Raw genomic sequence first — 18,451 nt, forward strand, 5'->3', positions numbered from 1 at the left:
CACTGCAGCCTCAACCTGCTGGGCTCCAGCGATCCTTCCGCCTCAGCCTTACAAGTAGCTGGAACTATAGGCGTGTGCTACCACGCCCGGCTAATTTTTGATTTATTGTAGAAATGAGGTCTCAACCAAATTGCCCAGGCTGGTCTCGAACCCACGGGCTCAGGCAATCCACTCCCCTTGGTCTCCCAAAGTGCTTAAAAAAGGGAGTTTATCTCAAATGTAAGGCATACATACACGCCTAAAAAAAGAATTGAATCTCCTCTCTCTCTTTTTCTAATTTAGTTTCTAAATAAACCATATTTTCTAATCTAAAAAAAAAAAGAATTGAATCTGCTAGGAGTAGGCTGTAGGTAATTCTTTGTAAAATGATAACTAGAGAGGATAATTCATTCATCGTGCATGGAATTCCTTGTGAGTGCCATCATGTATTGAGAAAAATGTGACTGTTTAGACATACAAAGGGCCAAGCACAGATGAAAAATATTCAACCTCATTAGCAATCAAGGAAATGTAAAATAAAATGTAATGAAACACAATTTTTCTCTTGTCAAGTTGGCAAAGATGAAAATTTAGGATAGCAGTATATACCTGTGAATGTACAAAAAAAATGTACCTCCACTGATAGAAGCACAAACTGTAGCATTTTCAGAGATCAATTCATACAGTGTGCCATGAGTCTTAAAAAAATATTTTTACTTTTTGGCACAGCAATCCCATTTCTAGAAATGTACCCTACAAAAAAATCAGAAACACACTTAAAATGTGTATTAAATTATTGACTATATATATGGATATATATATATATTTTGAGTTGGAGTCACCCTGTTACCCAGGCTGGAGTGCAGTGGCACTCTCACGGCCACCACAGCCTCGACCTGCTGGGCTCAGGTGATCCTTCTGCTTCAGCCTTCCAAGTAGCTGGAACTACAGGCACATACCACTATGCCCGGCCAATTTTTTGATTTATTGTAGAGATGAGGTCTTGCCAAGTTGCCCAGGCTGGTCTCGAACCCATGGGTTCAGGTAATCCTCTCACGTCAGCCTCCCAAAGTGTCGGGATTATAGGCGTGAGTCACTGCACCTGGCCATATTGATTATATTAGCAAAAAAAAAAAAAAAAGTTAGTGTTTAAGTTGTTGTATAGGGAAATGCTTAAACTGTGGTACACCCATTCATGTTATTCATTTTTTATTTTTTATTTTTTTATTTTTTTGAGATGGAGTCTCACTCTGTCACCCAGGTCGGAGGGCAGTGGCACGCTCCTGGCCACCACAGTCTCTACCTGCTGGGTTCCCGCGATCCTTCCACCTCAGCCTTCCAAGTAGCCAGAACTACAGGTGCACGCTACCACACCCAGCTAATTTTTGATTTATTGTAGAGATGAGGTCTCACCAAGTTTCCCAGGTGGTTCTCGAACCCACAGGCAATCCTCTCACCTCGGCCTCCCAAAGTGCTGGGATTACAGGCTGAGCCACCAAGCCCGGCCTTTTAAAAATAAGTTTCCAAAGAATAATTATGTAGAAAACTATCCTGGCATAATTTTAGGTATGGTTCCAAATTTGTTTTAAAATCCCATGCAATGTATACAGAAAGAAAAAAAGGAAGGAAGAAATAAAAACAGTGAGAAAGGGAGAAAAAAGAAAGGATAGCAAAATTTTAGCAGTAGTTACCATTGGGTTTGAGAATTATAAGTTGTTTTAATTTTCTTTTTTAATATTTTCTAAATTTTCCTAAATGTATACAATATCAATATGGTTGTTTTATAATCAGAAAATGGAAAAAAAATTCTGAGTATAAAAACAAAAGCTATCCAAACCATGGCAAAACACAGAAATGTAACAAAACATATTGGCACTTAGAGAAGTTTGTTTTAAAAGTGACTCAACTGCCTCTGAGTAGTTTCCAGGGCAACCTCTCTGTGGTTGCCAATACAGAATGTTACCTACAGGGGTAGAATCACACTCCTGGAAGGTTCTGAGGCTGCCCCGCTTTAAAAGAATAATGAGTTGTCTGCAGAGGTAGGTGTCTGGTTTAAATTTCCTCGGCAGAACTACACACCTGCTGGATGGTTTCACTGCCAGAGGAAAAGTGTTTGCTCTCTTAATAAAAAGTCAACGAAACGGAAAGACATCTAGTTTCTTGGATTTGGTGTGGCAGGCAGAAGACTGGTAAGCATTCTAAAATATGGAAAAATTCACCTAAGCCCCGAGAGAGGGGCTGGTTGTCAGAATGAACCTGAAATTCTAATGGCACCTGCCACAGGGGCGGTGGGTGGGGCTCTAAGCACTGTCTCCTGATTTGAAAAGTCAGAGGGTGAATGGACATGACAGCTATTTCAAGTGGAAACTTTCTCTTACCACTCTGTAAATAACAGAAATTCATCCTGAAATCCCTATCTTTGAGTGTGTTTAGATGAACCCATCAGTGGCGGCTGGGCTCCGTGATCTGCAGAAGGTTCTTCCTTTAAAACCATATTAATTCTGTGCCCTAAATATGTGACCAGCTGCATGTAAAGAATAGGGCTGAAGAGCCTGCAAGCATGCAGGTTCTGCACCTTGCCTTCAGCTTATTTACAACCCGGTAGAATTGGAAATGTGTAAAAATATGAAAAGGTGACTCAAGACTTTGATCACTGTAAGAAACAAGGGAAGTGACAGCACTAAGTGCATATTTAACTGCAAAGGACAATAATTACAACGCCTTATGGTTTTTTTGTTTTTGTTTTTGTTTTTTTTTGAGTTGGAGTCTCACTCTGTCGCCCAGACTGGAGTGCATTGGCCGCTCCCGGCCACCGCAGTCTCGACCTGCTGGGCTCCGGCGATCCTTCCGCCTCAGCCTTCCAAGTAGCCGGAATTACAGGCACGCGCTACCACGCCCGGCTAATTTTTTGATTTTATTGTAGAGATGAGGTCTCGCCTGCCCAGGCGGGTCTCGAACCTCAGCCTCCCAAAGGCACGGGATTACAGGCTGAGCCACCGAACCCGGCTGTTTATTTTGCTCTTATGTACCAGGTACTGTGCGAAGCGAGCATTTAAAATGCATTCGCCCTTTAATATTTGTAACAAACCTAGTCTAGCAGGAATAACAATAGCCAGCATTTACTGAGTGCTTAGTATGCTTATATTTAATTCTTGCAAGTCCCCTGCCAGGTAAGCACTGTATTATTGTTATTCTCAGGCATAAAGAGGAAGCTGGTACACAGAGATACAAAGTATCTTGCTTAAGACCACAGAGCTGAAGTAGAGGAGCCAGGACTCAAACCCAGGCAGTCTGGCTCCAGAGTCCCCATTCTTAACGCACCATTTTATACTAACTCTCTCCAAAATCTCAAAGCTCTGAAAAAAGAGAGAATCACAGGCATTGGAACTTTAGATGCCAGACTTCAGAAAGACAATGAGATTTTGAAGAGTTTTTATTAGAGAAAAGATGGAGAAAGAGAGAGGATCTCTTAAGTGGGATATGGTTATAAGGTCCTCAGTTATTAGAATAGGATTACAGCATTTCAAGCTACAATATTTGATTCACTTTTTTTTTTTTTGAGTTGGAGTCTCACTCTGTCGCCCAGGTTGGAGTATAGTGACATACTCATGGCTACCACAGTCTCGACCTGCTGGGCTCTGGCGATCCCTCTGCCTCAGCCTTCCAAGTAGCTGGAACTATAGAGGCATGACAACACACTTGGCTAATTTTTTGATTTACTGTATAGGCAAGGTCTTGCCAAGTTGCCCAGGCTGGTCTCAAACTCCTGGGCTTAGGCAATCCTCTTGCCTCAGCCTCCCAAAGTGCTGGGATTACAGGCTTGAGTCACCACAGCTGGCCTGATTCACATTTTAACAGAATTTGTTAATTTCTGAGCAGCCATAATTTGCAATCAACCATGGGACACAAGCAGCAGGTTTGTTCTGGGTTTCCCACAGCCTAACACAGGGATCAGAAAGTATGAACTGCAGGCAAATCTGGCCCAGCACCTGTTTTTGTAAATAAAAAGAAAAAAGTGTTTTTTTAGTTGGGGGGGGAGTCTTACTCTGTCACTCAGGTTGGAGTGCAGTGGCATGATCACAGTTACCACAGCCTGGACCTGCTGACTCAGCCTTCTAAGTAGCTGGGACTACGGGTGCGTGCCACCAGGGCCGGCTAATTTTTCGATTTATTGTAGAGATGAGGTCTTGCCAAGTTGCCCAGGCTGGTCTCAAACTCCTGGGCTCAGGCAATCCTCTTGCTTTGGCTTCCCAAAGCGCTGGGATTATAAGTACGAGCCACCATGCCCAACCTGTAAATAAAACTTTATTGGAACTTAGCCTCTCCTGATCATTATGTTGGTTTCGTTGGTACATGGCAAAGGTGAGTAGTTGCAACAGAAACCATATGGCCCTCTGTAAAATATTTTTTACAGAGAAGTTTGCTGACTCCTGGCCTAATATATTAAAGTGATTATTTTTTTTCTAAATTATTTGCACAATGTCAAATCTACAGAAAACCTCCAAGAAGAGTATAATGAACACCGATATTCAGATGGTTGCATATTAATATTGCTTAATATTTTGCCACATTTGTGCTCTTTCTCTCTACACACACACACACACACACACACACACACACACACACACACACACATACATACACCCACACTTATGTCCATACATAAACACTCCTCTGGCTGCAGTATTTGAGAATTAGATGCAAATATCATAACTCAGTACCGATAAATACATCAGTATATATTGCTTAATAATAAAGACATTTTTCTCTATTACTATAGGAATTAACACTGCCGCAACAAATAGACCATATCCAAATTTTCCCAATAATGTCTTCTATAGAAAGACATTTTTTTTTCCTTTCTTTTCTTTTCTTTTTTTTAGTTGGAGTCTCACTCTGTCACCCAGGCTGGAGTGCAGTGGCACGCTCACGGTCACTGCAGCCTCGACTTGCTGGGCTCAGGCGATCCTTCTGCCTCAGCCTCCCAAGTAGCTGGAACTATAGGTACACGCCACTATAGATCTTTAAAAATCTGGGATCCCATTCAGGATTACTCATTGCATTTGGTGCTCATGTCTCTTCAGTCTTCTTTAATCAGGAGTCTTATTTGTTTGTTGTTGTTTTTCATGACATTGATAGCTTTGAAGAGTACGGGCTAGACGTTTTGCAGAATATCCTTCATCTTGGACTTGTCTGGCCATTTCCTTATGATTAGATTCAAGTTTTAAGCATTTTTGGCAGGAATACCAAAGAGGTGATATGTCTTTCACAGGGCAATCCATCAGCAGACTCAGTTAATGCACTGTAACTGCTCACACGGTGTTAAGTAAACATGTGTGAATTGCTGAAGATCCCAAATGACGGGGCTCAAAATGGCAGTGCTCACAAATCTACAGTTTATTTCTGAAAATGGGAACAAGATAGCAACAGCATTAACATAAAGCTATGCATCACAGTCAAAGGCTGTCTCACAGCAAGGGATCTGGAAAGGACAGCGACAAGCTCCTATCACCCTCCTCTCCTTGATCAGAAACCACCAAGATGTGCACAGAATATCATGGAACAGAGACCCTGTGCATGCTGAGAATCAAAGTGTGCCCGCAGCTTCCAATTAACCAGCAAGGGGCTGGTGTTCATTTGAACAGACAGCTGAACCACCTGATAATACCAGCACAAATGTTCTCATACTTACAGTTCTTCTGTCTCCTTGATCAATGATGATCTGTGTTTTATGGTATACTTCTGTTGATGGATTAAAAGCCACAATTAATCTCTCATTGATAATTTTTGATTTTCCCAACAAAATCTGCCTTTTAAAAAAATACCATATATTAGTCCTTGTGGGAATATAGGTTGGAGACCTTGTCTCTGTTATTCCAGGGTTCAAGACTTCTTGAGGACGTAGCCAGACTCCTTTCCTCGCGTCACAGGCTTTGATAGATCTTGGTTCCCAGGGAGTGGAACTACAGGGTCTGGTCCTGTTTAAGCATCTGTCTAACATTCATAAGTTTCACTTAGGTATGGCATGAAAATTGCTCAAAGCAACTTTAATTAGTTGCATGTTCCAGTTTTTTAAAAAAAATCTCTGTACCACTGCATTCCAGTCTGGGAGACAGAGTGAGACTCTACCTCAAAAAAAAAAAAAAATCTCGGCCATTGTCACCACCATTGCAGTCATCGTCTTGCTAAACTATGGTGTGGTCATGTGCTCTTTAAGTTATGGCCAGGCCATGTTTTCTTAAGCTTTGCACCCCCATCTTGGGGAGGTGAATCTCCTCTTTCTCTCTAATTTACTTAAACAACTTTTTCTTTTTTTTTTTTGAGTTGGAGTCTCACTCTGTTGCCCAGGCTGGAGTGCAGTGGCATGCTCATGGCAACCCCAACCTCGACCTGCTGAGCTCAGGCGATCCTTCCGCCCCAGCCTTTCAAGTGGCTGGAATTACAGGCACATACCACCATGCCCGGCTAATTTTTTTGATTTATTGTAGAAATGAGGCCTCACCAAGTTGTCCAGGCTGGTCTTGAACCCGTGTGCTCAGGCAATCCCCTCACCTCGGCTTCCCAAAGTGCTGGGATTACAGGTTGAGCCACCGAGGCCCGGCCTAAACTTTATTTTCTAATCTTTAAAAAAAAAAAAAAAATCTCATACCCATTAAGTACTTTGGCTGTGAGAATTTCTGGTCTTTGTGCGTAGGAGGCCTCGGTGTTGATAAGCCTGCTGTTCCCACTGCTGGTTGTAGCCATGTGGTCTCAGCATCCGCTTTAACTGCAGAGGCCCATTTGACAGTGCTCTGTTATCATTCTAGGCAACTTGTACCTCCCTGTCTTTCCTCCTGGAATAGGATGCTTTTGAGACCACTGGATTTGCACGAGAAGGTCTTTTTCATCAATGTCTTTTCTCGTTGAGAGGCCAATTTACACTTAGCCCAGCTCTTAATTCTCTTACAGCACTCTTCTTTCTAGTAGGCCAATGCTGTTTGACTCTCAAGACATGTTGCCATAGGGGTAACAATGGCTTCAGTCATATGAGGAAACAAATTTCCAACCCAAAAAGGTTGAGTCCTCTAGGCTAAGGTTATTTGAGTATCAGTCCTTCCTAAATAGACTTTGCTTTGGCTACACCATTGAGCTTCTCATAACAATTCATGTTGAATTTCTGGCTTTTCATTCTCAGGAATATAGGCCCACCAAATTATACTTAATTCTTTTCCGCTGTCAGTCATTAAAGTGCTCCAATTGCCCATTCACCGCCTTATGGCTTTCCTTTCACAATAAGAAGGACGATAGCTATTTTTACACATATTATAACAGGTGGGACCTACAGAGGACAATTACTTACCATTCTGTCTTGGTACCTTTCTTAAATGTTCATCATTGCAAGTTTGTTTTTTTGTTTTAGAACAGTTTGAGACAGAGTGGCCACACGATTGTTATTAATTGGCATACTCTGAGTTTGACCAGGTAAAAGTTCCTGCAGGTTGCTCCCCAGTAGAGATCATCCATCTTAGATGTATCCTATGAAATTCAAACCAAAAGACAGAACCACACAAGGATGTTCCATGTGGCCACAGGCAAATCTCCCATCTCTGTTCATTCATTGCGAGGACATAGTCCATGCCCAGAGGTGTGTTCACTAGGTTGGATGTTGTTAGTTTACTTCTTTAAAAATTGTGGTGAAATATACATAACATTTACCATTGTTAAGTGTACAGTTTGGTGGCATTGAGTATGTTCAGTGCTGTACAACCAACACCACTATCCATTTCCAGAACTTGTTCACCATCCCAAACAGAAACTCTGTATCATTAAACAAGGTCTCCACATTCCTGCTTCTTCCGGGGCCCTGGTAACCTCTCTTCTTACTTTGTCTTCATGAATTTGTCTATTTTAGGTGCCACATGTAAGTGGAATCATATCTTATTTGTCCCTTTGTGTCTGTCTTAATTTATTTAGCATAGTGTTGTCAAGGTTCATCCATGTTGTGGCATATATAGAAATTTATAACTTTTTAAGGCTGAATAATACTCCACTGTTCATAAATACCATGTTTTATCCATCTGTTCTTGGTCATTTGGATTGTTTCCACCTTTTGGCTATTGTGAATAGTACTGCTATGAACATTGGTATACAAGTATCTGCTTTAGACCCTGCTTTTAGGTCTTCTGGGTTTGCTGAGCCATACGGTAATTCTACACTAACTTTCTGAGGTTCTGCCAAACTCTTTTCCACTGTGGTCATCTCACTTCTTGGCTCTTCAAAAGAGAAGGAGGTTTTGCAGAGTTCTTTGCCCCAAGGGCCCCTGAGTCAAAACAACAAGCATATATATTCTCTTGCTCTAAGCTGCTCACCCTGCATCAAGATTGTGTTACATTTTTCATTAAACAATGATTTATTGGCCTCCCTTCTCTCAGCAGCATCTTCACTTTCTTGCATGCATCATTAATTTCTTTTCTTTTTTTGAGTTGGAGTCTCACTGTCGCCCAGACTGGAGTGCAGTGGTTGCTCCCGGCCACCGCAACCTCGACCTGCTGGGTTCCGGCGATCCTTCCGCCTCAGCCTTCCAAGTAGCTGGAACTACAGGCGCGCGCTACCATGCCCGGCTGATTTTTTGATTTATTGTAGAGACGAGGTCTCACCAAGTTGCCCAGGCGGGTCTCGAACCCGCGGGCTCAGGCAATCCACTCACCTCAGCCTCCCAAAGGCACGGGATTACAGGCTGAGCCACCAAGCCCGGCTGCATCATTAATTTCAATCCAATCCTTTCCTCGGAGAGTAGGACCCTCTGGTTCAGCCACTGGGCTAGTCCCTACTGCTGGTAGCAACACGAGACGAGGAAAGGCATCTCCTTCAGTTCATCATGAGGGGTTTGACTGAGTGAGTACAGAGAAATACAGCCATCTAGCCCACTAGGCAACAAAACATTTTCAACAGTCCGCTCCAATTTGACAGGCTGTGGGAAAGGGACAATCGGTCTCATCAATCCCTTTGGAACTCTTGCAGTAGGTTCAAATGAATAGACATGGTACCTTGTTGTGGAATATTATCAGCCTCTGTAGCCCTTAATTTTTGTTCCAATGCAGAGACTGCCAGGTCCAGTATTGAAAAAGAAAACTGTGGTAAAGCAGGAATGACTTATAGTAAATTTCTCTATCATCTCCCTTCCCTTCTTCCCTAATTCCACCACAAAAGCATAACAATTTATCCAAAGAGACCTACCATTAATCCTTCTCATGTTAAGTTTCAAAACAAGATGGCCGGAAGATAGTAGGCCAGCCATTGTCCCCATCTTTTTCAGCAGGTGTTTTAATTGTTCGTTCCTATTTTCGATTAACCTGAGATTTCTTTTCTTTTCTTTTTTTTTGAGTTGGAGTCTCACTCTGTCACCCAGGCTGGAGGGCAGTGACACGCTCCCAGCCACCGCAGCCTCGACCTGCTGGCCTCCGGCGATCCTTCCACCTCAGCCTTCCACCTCAGCCTTCCAAGCAGCCAGAAGTACAGGCACACACTACCACACCTGGCTAGTTTTTTTTTTTTTAAATGTATTGTAGAGACAAGATCTGGCCAAGTTGCCTGGGTGGGTCTCAAACCTTCAGGCTCAGGCAATCCTCTTGCCTCAGCCTCCCAAAGTGTGGGATTACAGGTTGAGCTACCGAGCCTGGCAACCTGAGATTTCGAGGGTGATAAGGAATGTTTGATAAGTGCATGGAATGTGCTAGTTCTTTACCTACTGTTGTGAGTGTCTTGATCTGAGGAGATATAACTGAGAGGGCCAAACTGCTACAATCTTTCTGTTGTATATTCCGAATGGCTGCTTTAGCATCTTGGGCTTGTCACTGGGTGTGCAAAGCCAAACCCAGAATGTGCATCAAGCCCTGTCAGAGTGTATTAAGTCTCCCTGGAAACATTGGTAAAGGGCCAATATAATCTACTTACCAGCTACGGGCTGGACTTCTTTCCCAGGAAACACTTCCTAGAGCTAACTGCAAGCATTGCCCTTTTTTTGTTGGTAAACAGGACAAATTTTAGTAACAGTCTGAACATTAGCAGGACAGCCCTACACACTATCGTTGGCCCATCACTGCCTGGCTTGAATGCCCCAGCCTCGCTCACTTCACAGACTTAAGTTGCCACTTCGTGAGATTAAACTAGGGCATCAATTTGTTGATTCTGGCTGCCTTCAGACCCTGGCATGAGGCTGTTTTTTGGTAAGCATCGACATGCCTTGCTTTGATTTGTCCTTTAAATTCCCACAGAGATTTTCCAAGAGCAGTACTCCACACTGGATGCCTTTTATGGTCCAGTTATCTAAGAACCCACCTAAATCAAATTGCAAGTCCGTTGGCAGAAGTCAGCATGCAGTCAACAAGTGGGGCTTTTCTCTGTGTCCGGTTCTACTGCTGCCAGGAATACAGCCCCTGGGTCAATTTGCTCATCTCTTTTTCCCTGAGGGCTCTCCCAATCTGCTGGACTCAAGGAGGTCGCTTTCCACAGCCACAGCCTGTGATTGTAGGATTGCCATCTGTGAGCCAGGCCAGTTACCTGGAATCCTCAGGCAATTGGTTGAAAGCCTGGGCAACTTGGCGAGACCTCATCTCTACAATAAATCAAAAATTAGCCAGGCGTGGTAGCACGTGCCTGTAGCTCCAGCTACTTGGAAGGCTGAGGCGGAAAGATTGCTAGAGCCCAGCAGGTCGAGGCTGGCTGGGAACATGCCACTGCACTCCAGTGTGGGCAACAGAGTGAGACTCCAACTCAAAAAAACAAACAAAAAAAACAAACAAAAAAGAAAGGAGGGGTCCACACAGCAATAACAGCAGGCACATTCCTGAGCAGCTCTACTGCAGGTCCTAGGAGGAAAGAGGCTTTTGCTTCTGAATATGATGAGCATCCCGGGTAGCATGCTTTGCATATACCACTTCTACTGGAACTCCTTTGGGCATTTCTTTCCTTATTGGAATGCTTTTCCAACACCACCCATGACATGATGAGTATTTTAGGTCCCGATATAATTTCAGGTCCTTCAGGTATTGGGACAGGCAAGTGTCCAATAATAAGACAGTACCATTTTAATTAATTTTTTTAAAATTTATTTTTATTTTTTGAGTTGGAGTCTCACTCCATGGCCCAGGCTGGAGTGCAGTGGCGTGCTCCCAGCCACTGCAGCCTCGACCTGCTGGGCTCCGGCGATCCTTCCGCCTCAGCCTTCCAAGTAACTGGAACTACAGATGTATGCCACCACGCTCGGCTAGTTTTTGTGACTTATTGTAGAGACGAGGTCTCACCAAGTTGCCCAGGCTGGTCTAGAACCCGCGGGCCCAGGCAATCCACTTGCCTCAGCCTCCCAAAGTGCTGGGATTATAGGGTGAGCCACCAGTTCAGCCTGCATATACCACTTCTATGTGGAACTGCTTTAGGCATTTCTCTCCTTATTGGAATGCTTTTCTGACATCACCCATGATGTGATGAGTATTTTAGGTCCTAATATAATTCTGTGTCCTTTAGGTACTGGGACAGGCAAGTGTCCAATAACAAGATGGTACCATTTTTATTTTTTTATTTTATTTACTTATTTTTTTTGAGTTGGAGTCTCACTCTGTCACCCAGACTGGAGTGCCGTGGCCGCTCCCAGTGACCACAGCCTCGACTTGCTGGGCTCCGGCGATCCTTCCGTCTCAGCCTTGCGAGTAGCTGGAATTACAGGCATGTGCTACCACGCCCGGCTGATTTTTTGATTTACTGTAGAGATGAGGTCTCGCTGCCCAGGTGGGTCTCGAACCCGCGGGCTCAGGCAATCCACTCACCTCAGCCTCCCAAAGGCGCGGGATTACAGGCTGAGCCACCGAGCCCGGCTGATGGTACCATTTTTAAAAGGAGGGTAGTGGAGAGCAGAATCCAGTAATTTAGTACAAAAGTCCAGAGGCTGACAGTGAGCAGCAGCTATCAGTTGTTTTGTTTTGTTTTGTTTGAGTCAGGCTCTGTCACCCAGGCTGGAGTGCAATGGCATGATCATAGCTCACTGCAGCCTCAAACTCCTGGACTCAAACAATCCTCCCACCTCAGCCTCCCAAGCAGCTGGGACTATAGGCACACGCCACCAGAGACAGCTAATTTTTTACTTTTATTTTTTTGTAAAGACCCAGGCTGAGGCTGGGCATGGTGGCTCAAGCCTGGACTCCCAGCGCTTTGGGAGGCTGAGGTAAAAGGACTGCCTGAGCCCAGGGGTTTGAGACCAGCATGGGCAACTGGGCGAGACCTCGGCTCTACAATAAACCAAAACATTAGCCGGGTGTGGTAGCACACGCCTGTAGTTCCAGCTACTTGGAAGGCTGAGGCGGAAGGATCGCCGGAGCCCAAGCAGGTCGAGGCTGTGGTGGCCATGAGCGAGCCATTGCCCTCCAGTCTAGGCGACAGAGTGAGAGTGAGACTTCAACTCAAAAAAAACCAACCATCCAAACAAACAAAACCCAGGCTGGTTTTGAACTCCTGGCCTCAAGTGATCCTCCTACTTCAGAATCCCAAGATGCTGGGATTACAGGCATGAGCCACTACACCTGGCAAGCAGCTATATGCTTTTGCCAGACAATCAGTTGGCATGAGTGTGAGTGGCCAACACTTGGAATGTTATCTCACTGGTGGGAACACATGGTCATAATGGAACAGGTTGGGCTACAGCCTTCTGCAGGCCTAAGAAAGTGTGTTGTTGTTCAGGCCAATCAAAGATGGTCTCTTTTCTGGATGATTTTATAGTATTCCTATCTGAAGGGTATGATTTCTCCAAAAGCCAGTGTGGTCCACTAGGCATTGAGCTTCTTGTTTAGTCCAAGGGGTGGGGAATGACAACAATTTATTCCTGTGGTCTCCATGTGGTAGGCCAGAGGTCACTCCAACCCATGTAATTCTCCTTGAATTAAGGTCTGTGAGGCCTTGAGTTTTTCAGTTAATCAACCATCCCTGATCAGTTATGTGATTTATGACCTTAATAGGTTGCTTTTATATTTTTTTTTTTCTTTTTTCTTTTTTTTGAGTCGGAATCTCACTCTGTCGCCCAGGCTGGAGTGCAGTGGCACACTCACGGCTACCCCAGCGTCGACCTGCTGGGCTCCGGCAATCCTTCCGCCTCAGCCTTCCAAGTAGCTGGAACTACAGGTGTATGCTACCATGCCTGCCTAACTTTTGATTTATTATAGAGATGAGGTCTCACCAAGTGCCTGGGCTGGTCTTGAACCCGTGGGCTCGGGCAATCTACTCACCTCGGACTCCCAAAGTGCTGGGGTTACAGGTTGAGCCACCGAGCCTGGCCGGTTGTTTTTATCTTGACCCACAGTCTCATAGATAATCATATCATCATTATAGCATATCAGAACAAAGTCCAGTTGTATTGGCATGAAGTCCCACCTTACCAGATTGTGGCGATACGCAAGAGAGGTCAAATATCTTTCAAAAACACAGTACATGCATATTGTAGACTGTTCCACATACATGCAAATTATTATTTGCTCTCTCTAGCAACTGACATTGAGAAATATGGATTAGCCAGGTCAATTGTAGAATACCAGTCACTTTTTTTTTTTGAGTTGGAGTCTCACTCAGTCACCCAGACTGGAGTGCAGTGGCCGCTCCCGGCCACCGCAGCCTCGACCTGCTGCACTCTGGCGATCCTTCTGCCTCAGCCTTCCAAGTAGCCGGAATTAGAGGCATGCGCTACCACGCCCAGCTGATTTTTTGATTTATTGTAGAGATGAGGTCTCGCTGCCCAGGCGGGTCTCGAACCCACGGGCTCAGGCGATCCACTCACCTCAGCCTCCCAAAGGCGCGGGATGACAGGCTGAGCCACCGAGCCCGGCTACCAGTCACTTTTAACTTGCTGTGTAAATTGCATAGTCTGCATCATATTGGGAATTTCTGATGTTATTGGGGGTGTTGTTTTGTTGAGTACCCTGTTATTTTGTTGCGCCTCCATGATCTGTCAGCCGTCCTCACTGGCTCACTGGGGTATCCTACGGTGAGCTTGTGGGTGCTAATAAACCTGCATCTAATGTTTACTTAATTAAGGCAACAATTTCTTGTTACTCTTCAGGTCTCTGATATTGTTTCAAATTTACTATATGAATTGGTCTAGGGAACTCTAAAGGCTCTCGTTTTGCGTGTCCAATTGGACTAAGATGGCACGTCTGTCCTCATTTCATTTTACCCAGCAGGGGGAGACATTTCCATTCAGACATTATAGCCATACTCATGTTCAGGTAAGAGAGACACTGTCAGGATACACATTATACATTTTCTAAAATCATATATTCCAACTTTTAACCAGACTTTAATTTTGAGCCTTTTCACAGTGGCAAACCTATATGCCCCTGAATCAATTCCATGGCCTCTAAGGGGCTCATTAGCAGGCCTTGGCTGTACTACATACTGTGTTCCCATATCTGGTAAACTTGAAAGAGTTTCCTCTTAACCTTGGCCATTTCATTTGTAAAAGGCCTTGGCAACCCTGCTGGGAGATAGATCAAGAGATCCTGTCCTTCATGTCAATCTTCTTCCTCCATTCCTTGATTTTTTGTGGATAAGGAATGTCACTTTTTTTTTTTAAATTTTAAAACCATCCGAATGTTCAAGCAAATTTGCAAGTATGGGACAAAGAACTACTGCCTAATGTTAAAAGTGGGTATTTTGACATATGATGGTGCAGGCTCACTGGAACCGTTTCCTTCCTGAAATTTCTCTCAGTCTTAGAATTTTATATCCTAGGAAGTTGGAGGAGACTTAGTTGTGAGAACACCAGATTCCTACAAAATTCTGTTAGGGTTTTGGTAGCCCTTTGTCAGTTTCCTCCTTTTGCGTGTCATTTAAATGCTAATTGTCTTCACTGGGTATGGTGGCTCACTCCTGTAATCCCAGTACTTTGGGAGGCTAAGGCGGGATGATTGCTTAAGCCCAGGAGTTCAAGACCAGCCTAAGCAACACAGTGAGACCTGGACTCTGCAAAAAACTAAAAGAATTAGCCAGGTGTGGTGGTGCACTTGGAAGACTGAAGTGGGAGGATCGTTTGAGCCCCGGAGTTTGAGGCCGTGATGAGCCATGATTGTGCCACTGCACTCCAGCTTGGGTGACAGAATAAATAATTAATTAATTAACTGTCTAAATATTAGTGCTTAGATTTTTACCCCCTTTTTTGCTTTGATTTTCTTTCTTTTGTAAAGCCTTAACCTTTTCAAAAAATGGTTTTGTTTAGATATAATTCACTCACCACACAATTAGCCCAATTAAAACTCCTTTATTTATCACTTCTCAATCACCTCCCACCCTAGGCATCACCTAATCTACTTTCTGCTACTGTACATTTGTCTATTCTGGGCATTTCATAGAAATACAATCCTACAAGCATGGCCTTTTGTGACTGGCTTCTTTCATTTGGTATGATGTTTTCAACATCCATCCATGCTGTAGCATGTATCAGTTCTTTTATTTGTTTATTTTTTTGGTCACACTCCGTCGCCCAGACTGGAGTGCAGTGGCACACTCCCGGCCACCACAGTCTCAATCTGCTGGGCTTGGTGATCCTTCCACCTCAGCCTTCCAAGTAGCTGGAACTACAGGCGCGTGCTATCACGCCCAGCTAATTTTTTTGATTTATTGTGGAGAGGAGGTCTCGCCAAGTTGCCCGGGTGGGTCTCGAACCCGCGGGTTCAGGCAATCCACTCACCTGGGCCTCCCAAAGCGCTGAGATTACAGGCTGAACCACAGAGCCCGGCTATGTATCAGTTCTTTATTCCCTTTTACGGTCGAATAATATTCCATTGTATGGATTTATCACGTTTTGATTATTCATTCATCAATAAATGAGCATTTGTATTGTTTCCACTTTTTGACTATTATGACGCTGCTGTGAACATTCGTGTACAAGTTTTTGTTTGGACATATGTTTCCGGTTCTCTGGGGTCTCTAGGAGTGGAATTGTGGGATCAAATGGTAATTCTATGTTAAACTTTTTAAGAAGCCACCAGACTGTTTTCTAAAGTGGTTGCACCATCTAACCTTTTTTTTTTTTTTTTTTAATTTGAAATCCCATGCACAGTAGCTAGAATGAAAGATTTGAAGCTGCCTCTTTCACCCTCTTGAGAGGTCTCAATTGCTAAGTCACATATGATGCCCATGATGGTGGGACTCCTTTGATTGCAGCATCAGTCATAGCCTGGGTGAGGGGCATCCCGTTAGGGATCTTGGTGTTATCATTATATAGATGGTCCAATATTGCCTGTATCTGCAGTGTTTCTGCAGTTTCAAGATGTAGAGCAAGAGATAAGCTATGAAATTGCTTTTCTCTAGCTACGTATGATGGACCCTCCTGTTTATCTATTCTCATCATCTAGGGGCTTCCCCATGAATCATCTAACAGACATGACATGGGTCCAAATATTCCCCTTCTGTTCTGCAGTGTTCAAAGCCAGAGACACGGCTCTTTGTTCTAAAATTCTCAGAACCCATTTTAACAAAGGTTTATCAGGGTCGTGTCTGTAATGATCTACAAAACATCTCAATGCCTTCACTGAATAACCTCTTATCGCCATGATTTCTTGCCCTCCCTTGTTAATCTTGCCCCATTGAAGTGCTGTCTTTGCTTAGCTGAGTCATCAAAAATTATAGAGTGAAACAGAGAGGGCATAGCTTGACCCAAAGAGATTTTGAACTTACCTTCACTTTCCTACCGCTGTAAGCAGCAACCACACAACTGAAATTTTAGCTGAACTGACATTAGTTTGTAGTTCCTTTCTGATCCATTTCTCTAGCTCTTGAGGTTCAGATTCTTTCATTTCCAGATTTTGCCGGGAAGTTTTATTATTCATATCTGATTTCAAGTCTGTCCTACTTCAAAAAACCAGAAAGAGAGTAGCTTGTTAATTTTCATCCCTTTTATCAGAATCATTTTTTTTCCTTTCTAAATAATTCCTTCCCCATATTTTTAGTTAGGAATGAGTCAGGGGTTTTCCAATAAATCCCACTTGTGACACAAACTGCACTAATGGTGGCAGTTAAATGGGGCTTAAGAGAGCTTGGTTGCTAAAGAAGTCTTACAGAACCCCAAACACTGATGATAAATCTACAGTTTATTACAGAAAAAAATATAATATACCTACAACATGAAAGTAAGGATATATATCACAGCCAAAGGCTGTCTTACAGTGAAAGGTCTGGAAAGCGCAAGCTCCTATTATCCTCCTGTCAAGAGACAAAACCCATTTCTTTCTTGGATCAGGAACCATCAAGATGTACATGGAACACCTTGTAACAAAGAACTAAAAATGGAGTCTATGCTGTTTTTATTTTTTAAAATATTTTGCTAGTCATATAGACATATTCCTACTATGCAACCAGCCTTGATCAATAGCAAAGCCCTCTGGGAAGGGGTGTCTCCCTAAGACCACAGGTAAATCATTAGTTTCACTTATCAATCAATAATGCTAAAAGGTTGACACAAACCATTCCTAAACTCCTTGAATCCACAGTTACAAAACAACACTATTAATCTATTAATCAGTATGTGTCATGCTTTGACTAGGGGTCAGTGCCCCACAGAACTTTAGCAAAATTGTTCAGGCTACTTTCAATTCTATCAGAGCTAGCCTTCACAGCACAATAATTTATCTTTGGATAGTGCCTTACAGTTTGCAGAGTGTTTGGAGGATTTTCCTTTTTTCTTTTGAGTTGGGAGCCTCACTCTGTCACCTAGGCTGGAGAGCAGTGGCACGCTCACGGCCACTGCAGCCTCGACCTGCTGGGCTTAGGCGATCCTTCCACCTTGGCCTTCCAAGTAGCTGGAACTACAGATGCATGCCACCACGCCTGGCTAATATTTTGTGATTTATTGTAGAGATGAGGTCTCACCAAGTTGCCCAGGCTGATCTCGAAACCCCAGGCTCAGGCAATCCTCTCACCTCGGCCTCCCAAAGTGCTGGGATTATAGGCTGAACCACCTTGACCGGCCTGGGATTTTCACCAGCTTGAGTGAATTGGTATTATCCTTACCTTAAGAATGAAGAACATAAGGGTCAGAGTATTTGTGACCTTGCTCAAGGTGACATAGATAGTGAACAGCAGAACCAGGATTAGATCCCAAATCTCACCCCTAGTCAGAGCCTCCCACTCTCCGTCCTGCTCTCAGGAAATATCTGTTTACTGTCAGTGAGGCCCTTATCTTTATTATCAATGGCATCTTTTTTCTGTCTATTGAAATTCATGTTTCTTCTTTTACGAAGTGTTAATTGTTCCTTCGCTCATTTAACAAATATTTATTGATTCTAACATTTCATTAAGTGTAAGATGTTCATTGATTCTCAATAGTAGCTTTTTGGAAAAAATTACATTAAACATGCATGAAAACAGTGGAATTAAAAAAAGTCGGGCTCGGTGGCTTAGCCTGTAATCCCACGCCTTTGGGAGGCTGAGGTGAGTGAATTGCCTGAGCCTGCGGGTT

The sequence above is a fragment of the Carlito syrichta genome, unplaced genomic scaffold, assembly GCF_000164805.1.
Source record: "Carlito syrichta isolate Samal-C Ts95f unplaced genomic scaffold, Tarsius_syrichta-2.0.1 Scaffold303177, whole genome shotgun sequence".
Lineage (NCBI taxonomy): Eukaryota > Metazoa > Chordata > Mammalia > Primates > Tarsiidae > Carlito > Carlito syrichta.